The sequence below is a fragment of the Tamandua tetradactyla genome, chromosome 12 (assembly GCF_023851605.1).
Source record: "Tamandua tetradactyla isolate mTamTet1 chromosome 12, mTamTet1.pri, whole genome shotgun sequence".
Classification (NCBI taxonomy): domain Eukaryota; kingdom Metazoa; phylum Chordata; class Mammalia; order Pilosa; family Myrmecophagidae; genus Tamandua; species Tamandua tetradactyla.
In genome coordinates this window covers 13549249-13566988 of record NC_135338.1, presented here as the reverse complement: position 1 = coordinate 13566988, position 17740 = coordinate 13549249, and the positions used below count along the sequence as shown (strand labels likewise).

Sequence of the window (17740 nt, the reverse complement as noted above, 5' to 3'; positions counted from 1 at the left end):
AAGGGTAATTTAAAGAATATGAAGAAAAGAAGAGGGAATAGAATACACAGATCTGACAAATAAAATAAAAAAGATAAGATGGTGGAATCAAGAAAGACATTTTTGGTAATAACTCTGAATGTTAACAGACTAAACCTACCAATTAAAAGATACAGCTTGGCTATAGGCTGTGCCCCCAGTCTTGGGGTTTGTTCATATGAAACTTAACCCCACAAAGGATAGGTCAAGCCTACTTAAAATTAGGCCAAGAGTCACCCCCAAGAAACCTCTTTTGTTGCTCAGATGTGGCCTCTTTCTCCAGCCAACACAACAAGCAAACTCACCACCCTCCCCCTATCTACATGGGACATGACTCCCAGGGGTGTGGAACTTCCTGGCAACGTGGGACAGAAATCCCAGAATGAGCTGGGACTCAGCATCAAGGGATTGAGAAAAACCCTAGAATGAGCTGAGACCCAGCATCAAGGGACTGAGAAAATCCTCTCGACCAAAAGGGGGAAGAGTAAAATGAGACAAAGTGTCAATGGCTGACAGATTCCAAACAGAGCTGAGAGGTTATCCTGGAGGTTATTCTTATGCATTAAGTAGATATCACCTTGTTACTCAAGATGTAACGGAGAGGCTGGAAGGAACTAGCTGAAAATGTAGAGCTGTGTTCCAGTAGCCATGTTTCTTGATGATGATTGTATAATGATATAGTTTTCACAATGGGACTGTGTGATTGTGAAAACCTTGTGTCTAATGCTCCTTTTATCTACCTTGTCAACAGATGAGTAGAATGTATGGAATAAAAATAAATAATAGGGGGAACAAATGTTAAAATAAATTTAGTTTGAAATGCTAGTGATCAATGAAAGGGAGGAGTAAGGGGTATGGTGTGTATGGTTTTTTTTCTGTTTTTGTTTTATTTTTCTGTTGTCTTTTTATTTCTTTTTCTGAATTAATGCAAATGTTCTAAGAAATGATCATGATGAATATACAACTATGATGATATTGTGAATTACTGATTATATATGTAGAATGGAATGATCACATATTAAGAATGTGTTTCCTGTAATTTTTTTTAAAAAACTAATTAAAAAATTAAAAAAAAAACACCATTAAAAAACGATACAGCAAGGATGGTTCAACATAAGAAAATCAATTAATGTAATACACCATATCAACAAATCAAAGCAGAAAAATCAAATGATCATCTTAATTGATGCAGAGAAGGCATTTGACAAGACTCAACATCCTTTCCTGTTGAAAACACTTCAAAAGATAGGAATACAAGGGAACTTCCTTAAAATGATAGAGGGAATATATGAAAAACCCACAGCTAGTATCATCCTCAATGGGGAAAAATTGAAAACTTTCCCCCTAAGATCAGGAACAAGACAAGGATGTCCACTATCACCACTGTTATTCAACATTGTGTTGGAGGTTCTAGCCAGAGCAATTAGACAAGAAAAAGAAATACAAGGCATCAATATTGGAAAGAAAGAAGTAAAACTATCACTGTTTGCAGACGATATGATACTATACATTGAAAACCCGGAAAAATCCACAACAAAACTACTAGAGCTAATAAATGAGTACAGCAAAGTAGCAGGTTACAAGATCAACATTCAAATATCTGTAGCATTTCTATACACTAGTAATGAACAAGCTGAGGGGGAAATCAAGAAACGAATCCCATTTACAATTGCAACTAAAAGAATAAAATACCTAGGAATAAATTTAACCAAAGAGACAAAAAACCTATATAAAGAAAACTACAAAAACTGTTAAAAGAAATCAAAGAAGACCTAAATAGATGGAAGGGCATACCATGTTCATGGATTGGAAGACTAAATATAGTTAAGATGTCAATCCAACCTAAATTGATTTACAGATTCAATGCAATACCAATCAAAATCCCAACAACTTATTTTTCAGAAATAGAAAAACCAATAAGCAAATTTATCTGGAAGGGCAGGGTGCCCCGAATTGCTAAAAACATCTTGAGGAAAAAAAACGAAGCTGGAGGTCTCGCGCTGCCGGACTTTAAGGCATATTATGAAGCCACAGTGGTCAAAACAGCATGGTATTGGCATAAAGATAGATATATCGACCAATGCAATCGAATAGAGTGCTCAGATATAGACCCTCTCATCTATGGACATTTGATCTTTGATAAGGCAGGCAAGCCAACTCACCTGGGACAGAACAGTCTCTTCAATAAATGGTGCCTAGAGAACTGGATATCCATATGCAAAAGAATGAAAGAGGACCCGTATCTCACACCCTATACAAAAGTTAACTCAAAATGGATCAAAGATCTAAACATTAGGTCTAAGACCATAAAACAGAGGAAAATGTTGGGAGATATCTTATGAAACTTACAATTGGAGGTGGTTTTATGGACCTTAAACCTAAAGCAAGAGCACTGAAGAAGGAAATAAATAAATGGGAGCTCCTCAAAATTAAACACTTTTGTGCATCAAAGAACTTCATCAAGAAAGTAGAAAGACAGCCTACACAATGGGAGACAATATTTGGAAACGACATATCAGATAAAGGTCTAGTATCCAGAATTTATAAAGAGATTGTTCAACTCAACAACAAAAAGACAGCCAATCCAATTACAAAATGGGCAAAAGACTTGAACAGACACTTCTCAGAAGAGGAAATACAAATGGCCAAAAGGCACATGAAGAGATGCTCAATGTCCCTGGCCATTAGAGAAATGCAAATCAAAACCACAATGAGATATCATCTCACACCCACCAGAATGGCCATTATCAACAAAACAGAAAATGACAAGTGCTGGAGAGGATGCGGAGAAAGAGGCACACTTATCCACTGTTGGTGGGAATGTCAAATGGTGCAACCACTGTGGAAGGCAGTTTGGCGGTTCCTCAAAAAGCTGAATATAGAATTGCCATACGACCCAGCAATACCATTGCTGGGTATCTACTCAAAGGACTTAAGGGCAAAGACACAAACGGACATTCGCACACCAATGTTTATAGCAGCGTTATTTACAATTGCAAAGAGATGGAAACAGCCAAAATGTCCATCAACAGATGAGTGGCTAAACAAACTGTGGTATACACATACGATGAAATAATATGCAGCTTTAAGACAGAATAAACTTATGAAGCATGTAATAACATGGATGGACCTAGAGAACATTATGCTGAGTGAGTCTAGCCAAAAACTAAAGGACAAATACTGTATGGTCCCACTGATGTGAACCAACATTCGAGAATAAACTTGGAATATGTCATTGATAACAGAGTCCAGCAGGAGTTAGAAACAGGGTAAGATAATGGGTAATTGGAGCTGAAGGGATACAGACTGTGCAACAGGACTAGATACAAAAACTCAAAAATGGACAGCACAATAATACCTAATTGTAAAGTAATCATGTTAAAACACTGAATGAAGCTGCATCTGAGCTATAGGTTTGTTTTTTTTTTTTTTTACTATTATTATTACTTTTTTTTCTCTATATTAACATCTATATCTTTTTCTGTTGTGTTGCTAGTTCTTCTAAACCGATGCAAATGTACTAAGAAACGATGATCATGCATCTATGTGATGATGTTAAGAATTACTGATTGCATATGTAGAATGGTATGATTTCTAAATGTTGGGTTAATTTCTTTTTTTCCGTTAATTAATAAAAAAAAAGATATAGCTTGGTAGAATGGATTAAGAAACATAATGCAGCTATATGCTGCTTACAAGAGACTTGTCTTAGACACAAGGATACAGATAGATTGAAACTGAAAGGATGGAAAAGATTTTCCACTCAAGTTGCAACCAAAAGAAAGCAGGAGTAGCTATACTAATATCACACAAAATAAACTTTAAATGTAAAGATATCACAAGAGACAAAGAAGGACACTATATATACTAATTAAAGGGTCAATTTACCAAGAAGATAAAACAATTATAAATGTTTATGCTCCCAACCAAGCTCCAAAGGACAGGAGACAAACACTGGCAAAACTGAGTGGTGCGATAGATGTTTTGCAAAACTGAAGCAAGTGACAGATATTTCAACAATAATAGTGGGAGACTTCAATACATCACTCTCCTCTATAGGAGGAGACCAATGAGACAGAAGATTGACAAGGAAATAGATAAGTTAACTTGATAAATGAATTAGACCTAACAGACATATATAGGTTATTGCACCCCAAAATACAAGGACATACATTCTTCTCTAGTGCTCATGGAATATGCTCCAGGAGAGATCATATGCTGGGGCACAAAACAGATCTTTACAAATTGAAAAACACAGAAATTATTCAAAGCACTATCTCTGATCACAATAGGATGAAACTGGATCTCAATAACCACCAAAGAATAAGAACATTCACAAATATATGGAGATTAAATGACACACTCTTAAAGAACCAGTGGGTTAGAGAAGAAATTGCTAGAGAAATCAGTAGCTATCTAGAGGTGAAAGAAAATGAGAATACAACTTATCTGAGCTTACAGGATGCAGTAAAGTCTGCGCTGAGAGGGAAGTTTATTGCCCTAAATGCCTATGTTAAAAAAACAAGAAAGCAAAAATCGAGAACTTAACAGTATACCTGGAGGAACCTGAGAAAGAACAGCAAACAAACCCCACAGCAAATAGGAGAACACAAATAACAAAGATCAAAGCAGAGATAAATAAATAGGAGAACAAAAGAACAACAGAAAGAATCAATAAAACCAAAAGCTGGTCCTTTGAGAAAATCAGTAAAATCGATGGGCCACTAGCAAGACCGACAAAGAAAAAAAGAGAGAGGATGCAAATAAAATCAGAAATGAGAAGGGGTGCATTACCACAGACTGTGAAGAAATAAAAGAAATGATAAGAGGATACTACGAACAACTACATGCCAATAAACTAGAAAACTTAGATGATATGGACAAATTCCTGGAGACAAACAAACAAGTTACACTGACTCAGGAAGAAATAGAAGATTTTAACAAACCAATCACAAGTACAGAGATTCAATCAGTAATCTAAAATCCTCCTACAAAGAAAAGCCCAGGGCCAGATGGCTTCACAGGGGAATTTTATCAAACATTCCAGAAAGAACTAACACTAATCCTGCTCAAACGTTTCCAAAAAATTGAGGGAAAAGGAACTCTACTCTACCTAATTCGTTTTATGAAGCTAATATCATTTTAATACCAAAACGGGGCAAAAATGCTATAAGAAAGGAAAACTGCAGGCCAATCTCCCTAATGAACATAGATGCAAAAATTCTGAACAAAACAATAGCAAATCGAATCCAACAACACATTAAAAGAATCATATATCATGACCAAGTGGGGTTTATACCAGAAATGCAGGGATGGTTCAACCCAAGAAAATCAATTACTGTACTACAGCACACTAAGAAATCAAAAGGGAAAAATCACATGATCATCTCAATTTAGCAGAGTTCTTGCCTGCTATGCAAGAAACCCAGGTTTAATTCCCGGTGGCTGCCCATGGAAAAAAAACCAAAAGTATTGGCAAAGTCCTCTGAGGGAAGGGAGAAAGAATATGGAACTATTAAACCTTACCATCAGGGAATCTCCCTGACAGGACACCCAAATCAATAGGCCATGCCCTCGATCAGGAGGCTTACTCTTGTGATGCTTAGGTAGGTAGCGGAGACGCTTAGACTACCTATAGGAATGCCTAAGAGTTACTTCTGGAGGATTTCTTTTGTTGTTCAGATGTGGCCTCAGTCTCTCTAAGCCCAACTCTGCAGGTAAAATTGCTGTCCTTCCCCTCAGGTGGGACATGACATCCAGGGGTGGGAGTCTCCCTGGTGACATGGGAGAGGACTCCCAAGGATGAATCCAGACCTGGCACCATGGGATCAACAACTACATCCTGACCACAAAGAGAAAAGAAGTGTAATTAATAAAGCATCAGTGGCAGAGAGAGTTCAAATCGAGTCGAGAGGTTACTCTGGGGGTTGCTTTTACACAAGCTTCAGTTAGACCTTGCTACCTATCATAACCTGCCAACCCCCAATCAGAACCATTCCAGCCAATACGAAAGAATATCTAGGGCAATATATAAGATTCCACAAGGGTTCCATGCACTAGAGCAACTTTCCAGAAACCTACAACCTCCAGATGGGTCCCTAGTTCAGATAAGTCCTGAAACTTAGCCCAGCCTCTGTAGAACACCAGACACTTTCATCTCCCTACCCCATATTAGTGGCAGGCCCTTCCAATATCAAAAATTCAGGAATGCATAGTCCAAACACCCCTAAAGGTTATGGAAAGATGAAAGGTGATGGTGGAGTTATATACAGAAGATAGAATTTAACACATGAATATGAATGCTGAATCATTATATTGGTAACTCTTTTAGTCTCCAGTATTTCACAGCAAGTAGAAGTAAAAAACCTAAAATTGTGAAACTGTAACCCATGTCTCAAAGTCTAAAATACGTTCCACAACTAATTGTGGTGCTGTGCTTTGAAATTTATAGCTTTTCTGTATATATTATTTTTCACTAAAAAATAAAAGAAGGAAAAAAAAGTCAATTGTGATGATGAAAAATATTTAAGCCCTCCAGCCTCCTTTATTCTGGAGCAGCTAGAAGGAAAAATATGAAAGGACTGTGTGGTAGCCCATGACAAACTTGGGCATCTGTTGAAGAGTGTTTTGAAAACTATTGCTTTTTTTTAATATATATTTTTTGTTTTTTATTTTTATTTTTTTCTCTCTATTATCATTTTATTTCTTTTTCTGTTGTCTTGCTATTTCTTTTTCTAAATCGATGCAAATGTACTCAGAAATGATGATCATACATCGATGTGATGATATTAAGAAAACTATTGCTTTTTTATTTCTTTTCTTTGTATATCTGTTTGTGCTGGTTTGAAAGGACATAGGTCCCCTAGAAAAGCCATTTTTAATCTAAATCCCATTTTGTAAAGGCAGAATAATCCCTATTCAATACTGTATGTTTGAAATTGTAATCAGATCATTTCCCTGGATGATATAATTTAGTCAAGAGTGGTTGTTAAACTGGATTAGGTGATGACATGTCTCCACCCATTTGGGTGGGTCTTGATAAGTTTCTAGAGTCTTACAAAAGAGAGAACATTTTGGAGAATGAGAACAATTCAGAGAGAGCAGAGCAGAATGGCACTGCCACGAGAAGCAGAGTCCAACAGCCAGCAACCTTTGGAGATGAAGAAGGAAAATGCCTCCTGGGGAACTTCATGAAACAGGAAGCCAGGAGAGGAAGCTAGCAGATGATGCTATGTTCGCCATGTGCCTTTCCAGATGAGAGAGGAACCCTTACCATGTTCACCATGTGCCTTTTCAAATGAGAGAGAAACTCTGACTGTGTTCGCCATGTGCCCTTTCAGTTGAAAGAGAAACCGTGAACGTCATCGGCCTTCTTGAACCAAGGTATCTTTCCCTGGATGCCTTAGATTGGACATTTCTATAGACTTGTTTTAATTGGGACATTTTCTTGGCCTCAGAACTGTAAACTAGCGACTCATTAAATTCCCCCCTTTAAAAGCCATTCCGTTTCTGGTATATTGCATTCCGGCAGCTAGCAAGCTAGAACAATGTTATACTATACAAAAAAAAAAAAAGAAAAGAAAAGAAAAAATAGTTCATAAAAATTAATCCATGTCAAAAAAACAAAAAGAATGTATGAACAGACATGCAAAAATCACATCAAAAATCAAATCAATGAGTTCAGGGAAGATATAGTAAAACAGGTGAAGCATAAAAAGACATTGGGTGAATATAAAGAAGAATTAGAAAACTTGAAAAAACAAATCACAGAACTTATGGGGATAAAAGGCACAATAAAAGGTGAAAAAAACAAGAGACCTACAACAGCAGATTTGAAGAGGCAGAAGAATGGATTAGGGGAACTAGAGGACAGGACATCTGAAATTCTATACACAAAAGAATAGAAAGGGAAAAGAGAGGAAAAATAAAAGCAGGGTCTCAGGGAACTGAACGACAACACGGAGCACATGGATATGTGTTACTGGTGTCCCAGACAAAGGGACAAAAAGATGAAATAATCACTGAAAATTTCTCATCTCTTACAAAAGACATAAAATTACAGATCCAAGAAGTGCACTGTACCCCAAAAAGAACAATCCAAAAAGACATACTCCAAGATACTTACTAATCAGATTGTTGTATGTCAAAGACAAAGAATCCTGAAAGCAATCCATCACACACAAGGGAAGCTTGGTAAGACTAAGTGTGGATTTCTCCACAAACAACCTGTAGGTGAGAATGAAGTGGTAAGATATATTTAAGATTCTGAAAAAGAAAAACTGCCATCTAAGAATTCTATACTTGGAGTGAGTGCAAAATATTTTCAGAAAAACAATCACTGAGAGAGTCTGTGATGAAAAGACCGGCTCTATAACTAATACTAAAGGGAGCACTACAGGCAGATAGGGAGAGAGAGGAGAGAGAGGTCTGGAGAACAGTGTAGAAATGATGACTACAAGTAAAGGTACAAAAAGAGAAAGAGAGAGAAAAGAAGATATGACATATAAAATCCAAAAGACCAAATGGCAGAACTACTGCCTTTACAGTAATTACATTAAATGTTAAGGATTTAACTCTCCAATCAAAAGACACAGACTGGCAGAATGGATTTAAAAACAGGACCCATCTGTAAGCTGTCTACAAGAGACTCACTTTAGACCCAAGAACAAAAACAGAAAGTGAAAGGTTGGAAAAAGAGATCTCACACAAACCGAAAAGAGCAGGGGGAATCTATAACTAATATCTGACAAATTAGGCTTCAAATGTACAACAACTAAAAGAGACAAAAAAGAGCACTATATATTAATAAAAGGGACAATTCATCAAGATATAACAATCACACATATTTATACACCAAGTCAGAGCGCCCCAAATTACACGAGGCAAATACTGACAACAATGAACGGAGAAGTGGACACCTCTTCAATAATAGTTGGAGACTTCAATCACTTTCATCAAAGGACAGAACAAGTAGACAAAGGATCAATAAGGAAACAAAGCTTTTGAATAATAAGAATAAATGAATTAGACTTAACGTTTACAGAGCATTATACCCCAAAACAGCAGTATTTTTCTCAAGTATTCATGGCTCATTCTCAAGGACAGACCACATGCTGGCTCACAAAGAAAGTCTCAGATTTTAAAAGATTGGAATTATACAAGACACTTTCTTGGATCATAAAGGAATGAAGCTGAAAATCAATAACAGGCACAGGGCTGGAAAATTCACAAACATGTGAAGGCTACACAAGACACTCTCAACAAGTGGGTCAAGAAAAATTACAAGAGAAAGCAGTAAATGAAAATGAGGCAGATGAAAATGAATACAGAACATATCAAAATGATGGGGCCAAACACCCAGGCTGCTTCTCGCGGTAGGATGCTCGAGTCTCATGAATGGCATGGTATGCCACTGAAGGCAAGCGCCAAGCTATGGTACCTGAGTGAGGTGAGATCAGGCTGGCTGGCGAGTGAAGCTCTTAAGGGAAGAGGTGGCCAAAGGACCAGGCATACGAGTGGAAAAACTGGTGACCTGTAGGAAGGTGGTGATGAAGTTGGAGGATTGGACTGAGGCAGCCCAGCTGGAACTGGAGAAGGGAGGTGACCCAACCTGCCTCTTACTATGGGGCAAGGAAGAAGTTGGGTAGACAGCAGATTCCCTGTGTTTCTGGTCTGCCAGCTATTAAACTGAGCCTTTTAGCTATAGCTGTTGTTTCAGATAAAACTTTACATCCCCAGTTTCTGTCCAAGGGCTTGTTAAAGTAGAAAGTACCCTCTAAACGTTGAATCACCAAAAACTGAAGTGAGAACAGATGGAAGCGAGGATGGGTGGAGAAAAGGTTGGAGTAGAAGATAGTGGGGATGGGAGGGTTTTTTGGGTGATAGCAGATGGGAACATGGAAGCAGTCTGTTAGGGCTTCCTTGGCAACAAGGGGCTTCTGTTTTGACACTGGAAAAAGACTTGGACATGCAAAGTAGAAATGTCTGGGAATGAATTGTGAGAACAAGATGCTGGAACCACAGGAGAACAACTTGACTGGCCTACCAGATTATGATCATGTAGAAGATGAAACTGTTTCTCCTTTCCCACCTCCAGCCTCTCCATGGAGATAAGATGGTGAAGGGGCTGGTGAAAAGGGAGAGGAGCACCTGTTCCTGTACCTCCAAAGGGAACTGTTAAAAGGAATTTACCCAAGTTGGATGCTCAGTGATTAATTTCAGAGAGAGGGCTTCCAGCCTTGAGGCATGTGTTTGATTAGGCAAAATTCAAAGGTAAAAGTCATGAGGTTGAAGACCCTGATCAGACACATGGAGCACTGAGCACACACAGGCTGCTCCCTAAACTGCAGTTTGAGGATCTTATTAACGGAGTTGAGTCCCTGGGAAATAAAAAGGAAGTACAGACCTGTTTAAAATGAATTCGATTTGATCTCCCTGTTTTACATGAAGATTTTATTAGCAATAATGATGAAGTAGGAGCAAATAATGGCCAGGATGTAATTGCTACTGAATTTGATGCCTTTTGACAAACTCATCGGAAAGTGAGGAGTTTGCTTCTCAGTCAAGTAGAAGCCGGACAGAAGAGCAGCAACAAAGAACGGAAAGGAATAAACAACTGGCCTTGGAAAAAAGGCAGGCAAAGTCACCGAGGAGCAGTCAGTCCCAGGGAAGTGACTTGACAGTGAACACACCTACAGCACAGACAGGTGAAGAGGTTAATAGAGGTGAAGTTCAAAAAGGAGTCAAATGGACTAAATGTAGACATTCTAGATAATCCACACAAAGCTGCTCCCATCAATACTGTAAATGTAGAAGAGGAATCAGAATTAAAGAAAACACAACTAGACTAATCCTTTAAAAACGTACAATAGCAACTATGTTTCATCAAGAAATGATGTTTCTCAAGTTAGATAAGGCTCACCTAAGAGAGAAAACGTGTCTGTTAACTTACTGGTTTGGAGGTGAAAGGTGAAAATCCTTCATAGCAAAGTTTTTACACATTTCCTGTTTAAAATCTGGTGTTTATTTGTAATTATGCTTTTATTCATTATTATTAGCTTTAGTTAACAGTCTATTCTCCTTAGTGTTTATTTTGGTATAGATGGATATGGCTTCATGACAGGATGAGTAACTAACAAGCAGTTTCTGCTGCTAGTGTGCCATGTGAAGTGCATGAATATACATGCAGTGGGTGTCTCAGAAGGAGAAAGAAGGGAAAAGGAGGAGCAAGACTAACAGAAGGAATAATCACTGAAAATTTCCTGTATCTTATGAAAAACATAAAAATACAGATCCAAGAAGTACAGCATACTCCAAACAGAACAGATCCGAAGAGACATACTCCAAGGCACTTACTAATCAGACTGTCAAATGTCAAAGATGAAGAGAGAATTCTGAAAGTAGCAAGAGAAAAGCAATCCACCACATACAAGGGAAGCTCAATAAGACTATACTTGCATTTCTCAGCAGAAACTATGGAGGCGAAAAGGCAGTGGTATGATATATTAAGATTGTGAAAAAGAAAAACTGCCAACCAAGAATTCTACACCCAGAAAAAGTGTCCTCCAAAACTGAGGGGGAGATTAATATTTTCAGGGAAACAGTCACTGAAAGAATTTATGACTAAGAAACCGGCTCTAAAAGAAATGCTAAAGAGAACACTACAGGCACATAGGAAAAGACAAGACAGAAAGTTCTGTGTGTAGAACAGACTGTAGAAATGAAGACTATCAGTAAAGGTAAAAAGAGAACATAAAAACTAGATATGCCATACAAAATCCAAAAGACAAAATGGGAGAAGAAAGTATTGCCTTTACAAAAATAACATTAAATGTTAATGGATTAGACCTACCCAATCAAAAGACATAGACTAGCAGGATGGATTTAGAAAAAAAGGACCCATCTATATGCTGTCTACAGGAGACTTGCTTTAGACCCAAGGACAAAAACAGGATGAAAGGGAAAGGCTGGAAAAAGATATTTCATGGAAACAACAGCCAGAAAAGAGCAGGAGTAGCTAAACCAATATTTGATAAATTAGACTTCAAATGTAAAGCAATTAATAGAGACAAAGAAGGAACCTATGTATTACTAAAAGGAACAACTCAGCAGGAAGAAATAAAAAACATAAATATCTACACACCAAGCCAGAGTGCTCCAAAATACATGAGACAAACATTGACAACACTGAAGGAGAAATAGACACATCTACCATAAGAGTTGGAGACTTCATTCCCCACTCTCATCAATGAATAGAACAGCTAGACAGAGGATCAATAAGGAAACAAAGATTTTGAATAATACAATAAATGAACTAGATTAATAGACATTTACAGAACATTATATCCCACAATAGAAGGATACACATTTTTCTCAAGGGCTCATAGACCACTCTCAAGGATAGATCATATGCTGGGTTACAAAGCAAGTTCAGTAAATGTAAAGAGACTGAAATCATACAAAACACTTCTCAGATCATAATGAAAGTGGAAATTAATAACAGAGAACCAGAAAATTCACAAATATATGGAGGTTAAGGAACACACTTTTAAACAACCAGTGGGTCAAAGAAGAATTACAAGAAATGTCTCAAGCCAAATGAAAATGAAAACACAACATATAAAAATTTATGGGATGCAGGGTGGGCCAAGGTGGCTCAGTAGGCAGAGGTCTTGCCTGCCATGCCAGACACCTGGGTTTGATTCCCAGTGCCTGTCCATACACAAAGAACCAAAAAAAAAGAAAAGAAAGAAAGAAAACAAACAAACAAAACCTATGGGATGCAGGAAAGGTAGTGTTAAGGCGAAAAATTTTTGCCTTAAATAAAAAAGAAAGAACAAAAATCAAGGAGTTAACTGTTCACTTGGAAGAACTCAAGAAAGAACAGCAAACTAACCCCAAAGCAAACAAAAGGAGAGAAATAACAAAGATTAGAGCAGAAATAAAAGAAATTGAGAATATGAAAACAATCAAGAAAATCAACAAAACCAGCAGTTGGTTCTTTAAGGAAATCAATACAATTGATGGATTCTTAGACTGACCAAAAAAAGAGGATGCAAATAAATAAAATCAGAAATGGAAGAGGAGACATAACCACTGACCCTGCAGAAATAAAGGAAGTAATGAGAGGATACTATGAACAACTTTATGCTAATAAACTAGACAACACAGATGAAATGCACAACTTCCTAGAAAGGCATGCACAACCAACATTTGACTCCAGAAGAAATAGATGACTTCAACAAATCAAACACAAGAGAATGAATCAGTCTTCAAGATGACCCCCAAAAGAAAAGTCCAGGACCAGATGGCTTCATATGTGAATTCTACCAAGCATTCAAGAAAGAATTAGTACGAATCCTGCTTAAGGTCTTCAAAAAAAAAAAAAAATGAAGAGGAGGGAACACTACCTGATTCTATGAAGCCAACATCATCCTCATACCAAAGACAGACAAAGCTACAAGGAAAGAAAATTGTAGACCAATCTCTTTAATGAATATAGATGCAAAAATCCTCAATGAAATACCTGTAAATCAAATCCAGCAGCACATTAAAAAAATTACATACTAGACCAAGTAGGATTTATTCCAGGTAGGCAATGCTGCTTCAACACAAGGAAATTAATGTAATACACCACATCAATAAATCAAAGTGAAAAAAAAAAACCCACATGATCATCTCAATTGATGCAAAAAGGCATTTGATAAAATTCAACACGTTTTTTGATGAAACCACTTCAAAGGATAGGAAAAGAAAGGAACTTCCTCAACATGATAAAGGGAATATATGAAAAACCCAGAGCTAACATCATCCTCAATGAGGAAAGACTGAAAGCTTCCCTCTAAGATGAGAAACAAGACAAGGATGTCTACTGTTACCATTGTTATTCAACACTTTTCTGGAAGTTCTAGTCAGAGCAATTATACAAGAAAAATAAAGGCATACAAATTGGAAAGGAAGAAGTAAAACTATCACTGCTTGCGGATAACATGATACCATATGTTGAAAATCCAAAAAAAAATGTAAAGCAAAATGTCAGGGTAGGGGACTTCCAGGCCAAGATGGCAGCTTAGCAATGTGCATGTTTTAGTTCGTCCTCCAGAACAACTACTAAATAACCATAAACAATACAGAACAGCTCCTGGGGCCACGTCAGTGAGCGGACATACAGCGTACCCCAGTTTGAACAGCTGGACTGGCTGCGAGCCCCCCCCAGAATCATGAGTTTCCCAAACCACGGCAGCTGGTACCCCTCCCCCACAGGCTTCTTCCCAGAGGGGTAAGGAAAGAGACTTTACCAGCAGCAGGGGCTGAGCCCAACCAAAGGCCAACTGCAGAATTAATTAACAAATTCTGACTACTAAAAATAGGCCCTCAGCTCAGGTGAACCTGATCAAAGTGGAGGTTGCTCATTTTTGCCCCAGCACCAAGGGGGCAGGGCTGACGGAGAAAAAAAAGAAAGAAAAAAAAGGAAACAGAGGTTTTTATAGCTGTTTCTACAAAGGCTTGACTGACTTCGGATACAGCGGCAGGACTTCTCAGGCTGCAGCTGCCCCAGGCATAGGCAGAAAGAAGCTCGTTTGAGGGTCTGTCTGGAGCCTGTGCCTTCCCCAGGAGAGGGGTGAAGCCCAACTCAGGTGGAATCCCTTCCTCAAGGAATTCAGACACCAGGGCTTGGTAATTTGAAGCCATTAAAACCAGCCTACAACCTCTCCTCCGTCTTCACCACACTCCCAGCAGGGAGAGTCTGCCAAAGTTAAAGACACCACATCATCTTATGCTGGTGGGACCTGCAGGCTGACAAGCACCACATACTGGGCAGGATAAGAAAAACAGAGCCCAGAGACTTCACAGGAAAGTCTTTAAATCTGCTGGGTCTCACCCTCTGGGAGAACTGATGCAGGTGACTCTTTCCTCCTGACAGGAGGCCAGTTTGGTCTGGGAAAATCCGGCTGGGGTCTATAATACCTATGTAGATCCTCCTAAGTGTGTGTGGGTGGGGAAGGCAACATACAACAGGGCAAGAAACAAGAAAACAAGAACTGAAAAATTCTCCTGTTAAACAAAACCTAACCTAGAGGTCCAGATAAAGCTGAACTGAATGTCAAAGAACAGATAGACAACAAATTCATCCAGTAAGAAAACCCTAGGTAAAAGAAGTGAAATTAATCTCCAGAATAAACTAATTAAGGTAATTAAATGCCTAGACACCAGCAAAAAATAACAAATCACACTAGGAAAATTGAAGATATGGCCCAGTCAAAGGAACAAACCAACAATTCAAATGACATACAGGAGCTGAAACAATTAATTCAGAATATACGAACAGACATGGAAAACCTCATCAAAAACCAAATCAATGACTTGAGGGAGGATATAAAGAAGGCAAGGAGTGAACAAAAAGAAGAAATTGAAAGTCTGAAAAAACAAATCACAGAACTTATGGGAATGAAAGGCAACGTAGAAGAGATGAAAAAAACAATGGAAACCTACGATGTTAGATTTCGAGAGGCAGAACATAGGATTAGTGAACTGAGGACGGAACATCTGAAATCCAACAAGAAAAAGAAAATATAGGGAAAACAAATGGAAAAATATGAGCAGGGACTTAGGAAACTGAATGACAATATGAAGCGCATGAATATACGTGTTGTGGGTGTCCCAGAAGAACAGAAGGGAAAAGGAGGAGAAAAACTAATGGAGGAAATTATCACTGAAAATTTCCCAATTCTTATGAAAGACTTAAAATTACAGATCCAAGAAGTGCAGCGTACCCCAAAGAGGATAGATCCAAATAGACATACTCCAAGACATTTACTAATCAGAATGTCATATGTCAAAGAGAAAGAGAGAATCTTGAAAGCAGCAAGAGAAAAGCAATCCATCACAAACAAGGGAAGCCCAATAAGACTACGTGTAGATTTCTCAGCAGAAACCATGGAGGCGAGAAGACAGTGGGATGATATATTTAAATTATTAAAAGAGAAAAACTGCCAACCCAGAATTCTATATCCAGCAAAATTTTCCTTCAAAAATGAGGGAGAAATTAAAACATTTTCAGACAAAAAATCACTGAGAGAATTTGTGACCAAGAGACCAACTCTGCAAGAAATACTAAAGGGAGCACTAGAGACAGGCACAAAAAGACAGAAGAGAGAGGTGTGGAGAAGAGTGTAGAAAGGAAGACTATGAGTAAACGTAAAAAGGAAAATTAGATATGACATATAAAATCCAAAAGGCAAAATGGTAGAAGAAAGTACTACCTGTGCAGTAATAACACAATTTTAATGGGTTAAACTCCCCAGTCAAAAGACATAGACAGGCAGAATGGATTAAAAAACAGGACCCATCTATATGCTGTCTCTACTCAAAGGACATGAGGGCAAGGACACAAACGGACATTTGCACATCAATGTTTATAGCAGCATTATTTACAATTACCAAGAGATGGAAACAACCAAAATGTCCATCAACGGATGGGTGGCTAAACAAACTGTGGCATATACATAAGATGGAATATTATGCAGCTCTAAGATAGAATAAAGTTTTGAAGTATGTAACCACATGCACGGACCTGAAGGACAATATGCTGAGTGAGATTAGCCAAAAGCAAAAGGACAAATACTGTATGGTCTCACTGATATGAACTGACATTAGTGAATAAACTTGGAATATTTCGTTGGCAACAGAGACCATCAGGAGATAGAAATAGGGTAAGATATTGGGTAACTGGAGCTGAAGGGATACAGATTGTGCATCAGGATTGAATTTAAAAACTCAGAAATGGACAGCACAATACTACCTAACTGTAATACAATTATGTTAAAACATTGAATGAAGCTGAATGTGAGAATTTTAGAGGGAGGAGGGCTGGGGGTATAAATGAAATCAGAAAGAAAGACAGATGATAAAGACTGAGATGGTATAATCTAGGAATGCCTAGAGTGTATAATGATAGTGACAAAATGTACAAATTTAAAAAATGTTTTTGCATGAGGAAGAACAAAGGAATGTCATTACTGTACGGTGCTAAAAATAGATGGTAATTAATATTTTAAAATTTCAACTTATGTGTGAGACTAAAGCAAAAAATGTTTATTTGGTACAAAATTTATATTTTTACTAGTGCATCTCCTAATATAACTTATGTAGATAGTTTGTTGAACAACATAAGTACATGGAACCTTGGGTAGGACATGAGATTTTGTTGGTTTATCCAGAGTGATGCCCCAATGAATCCCAGAGTGATCTGATCAGTGACTGGAAAAGTATTTGCAAAGTCCCATTCGGGGAATGGTGAGAACAGGGGAAAATCAACCTCCCCAAGCTGAACTCTTGATATTCTCACAAGCAGTGTGTACAACCAATGCTATAGGGTGAGTCCCCAGTCTTGGGGTTTGTTCATATGAAACTTAACCCCACAAAGGATAGGTCAAGTCTACTTAAAATTAGGCCTAACCCTCAAGAGAGCCTCTTTTTTGTTCACATGTGGCCTCTCTCTCCAGCCAACACAACAAGCAAACTCACCACCCTCCCCCTGTCTACATGGGACATGACTCCCAGGGGTGTGGAACTTCCTGGCAACGTGGGACAGAAATCCCAGAATGAGCTGGGACTCAGCATCAAGGGATTGAGAAAAACCCTAGAATGAGCTGAGACCCAGCATCAAGGGACTGAGAAAATCCTCTCGACCAAAAGGGGGAAGAGTGAAATGAGACAAAGT

At 38.1% G+C, this 17740-nt stretch overlaps 1 protein-coding gene and 1 pseudogene across 7 annotated transcripts in view; one reads left to right on the top strand and one right to left on the bottom strand.

The window, feature by feature from the left end:
• FERMT2 (FERM domain containing kindlin 2) overlaps positions 1-17740 on the bottom strand; it is a 127241-nt gene that overhangs the window by 67002 nt on the left and 42499 nt on the right. The window lies entirely within an intron of this gene.
• LOC143651810 (TIMELESS-interacting protein pseudogene) lies at positions 10027-10868 on the top strand (annotated as a pseudogene).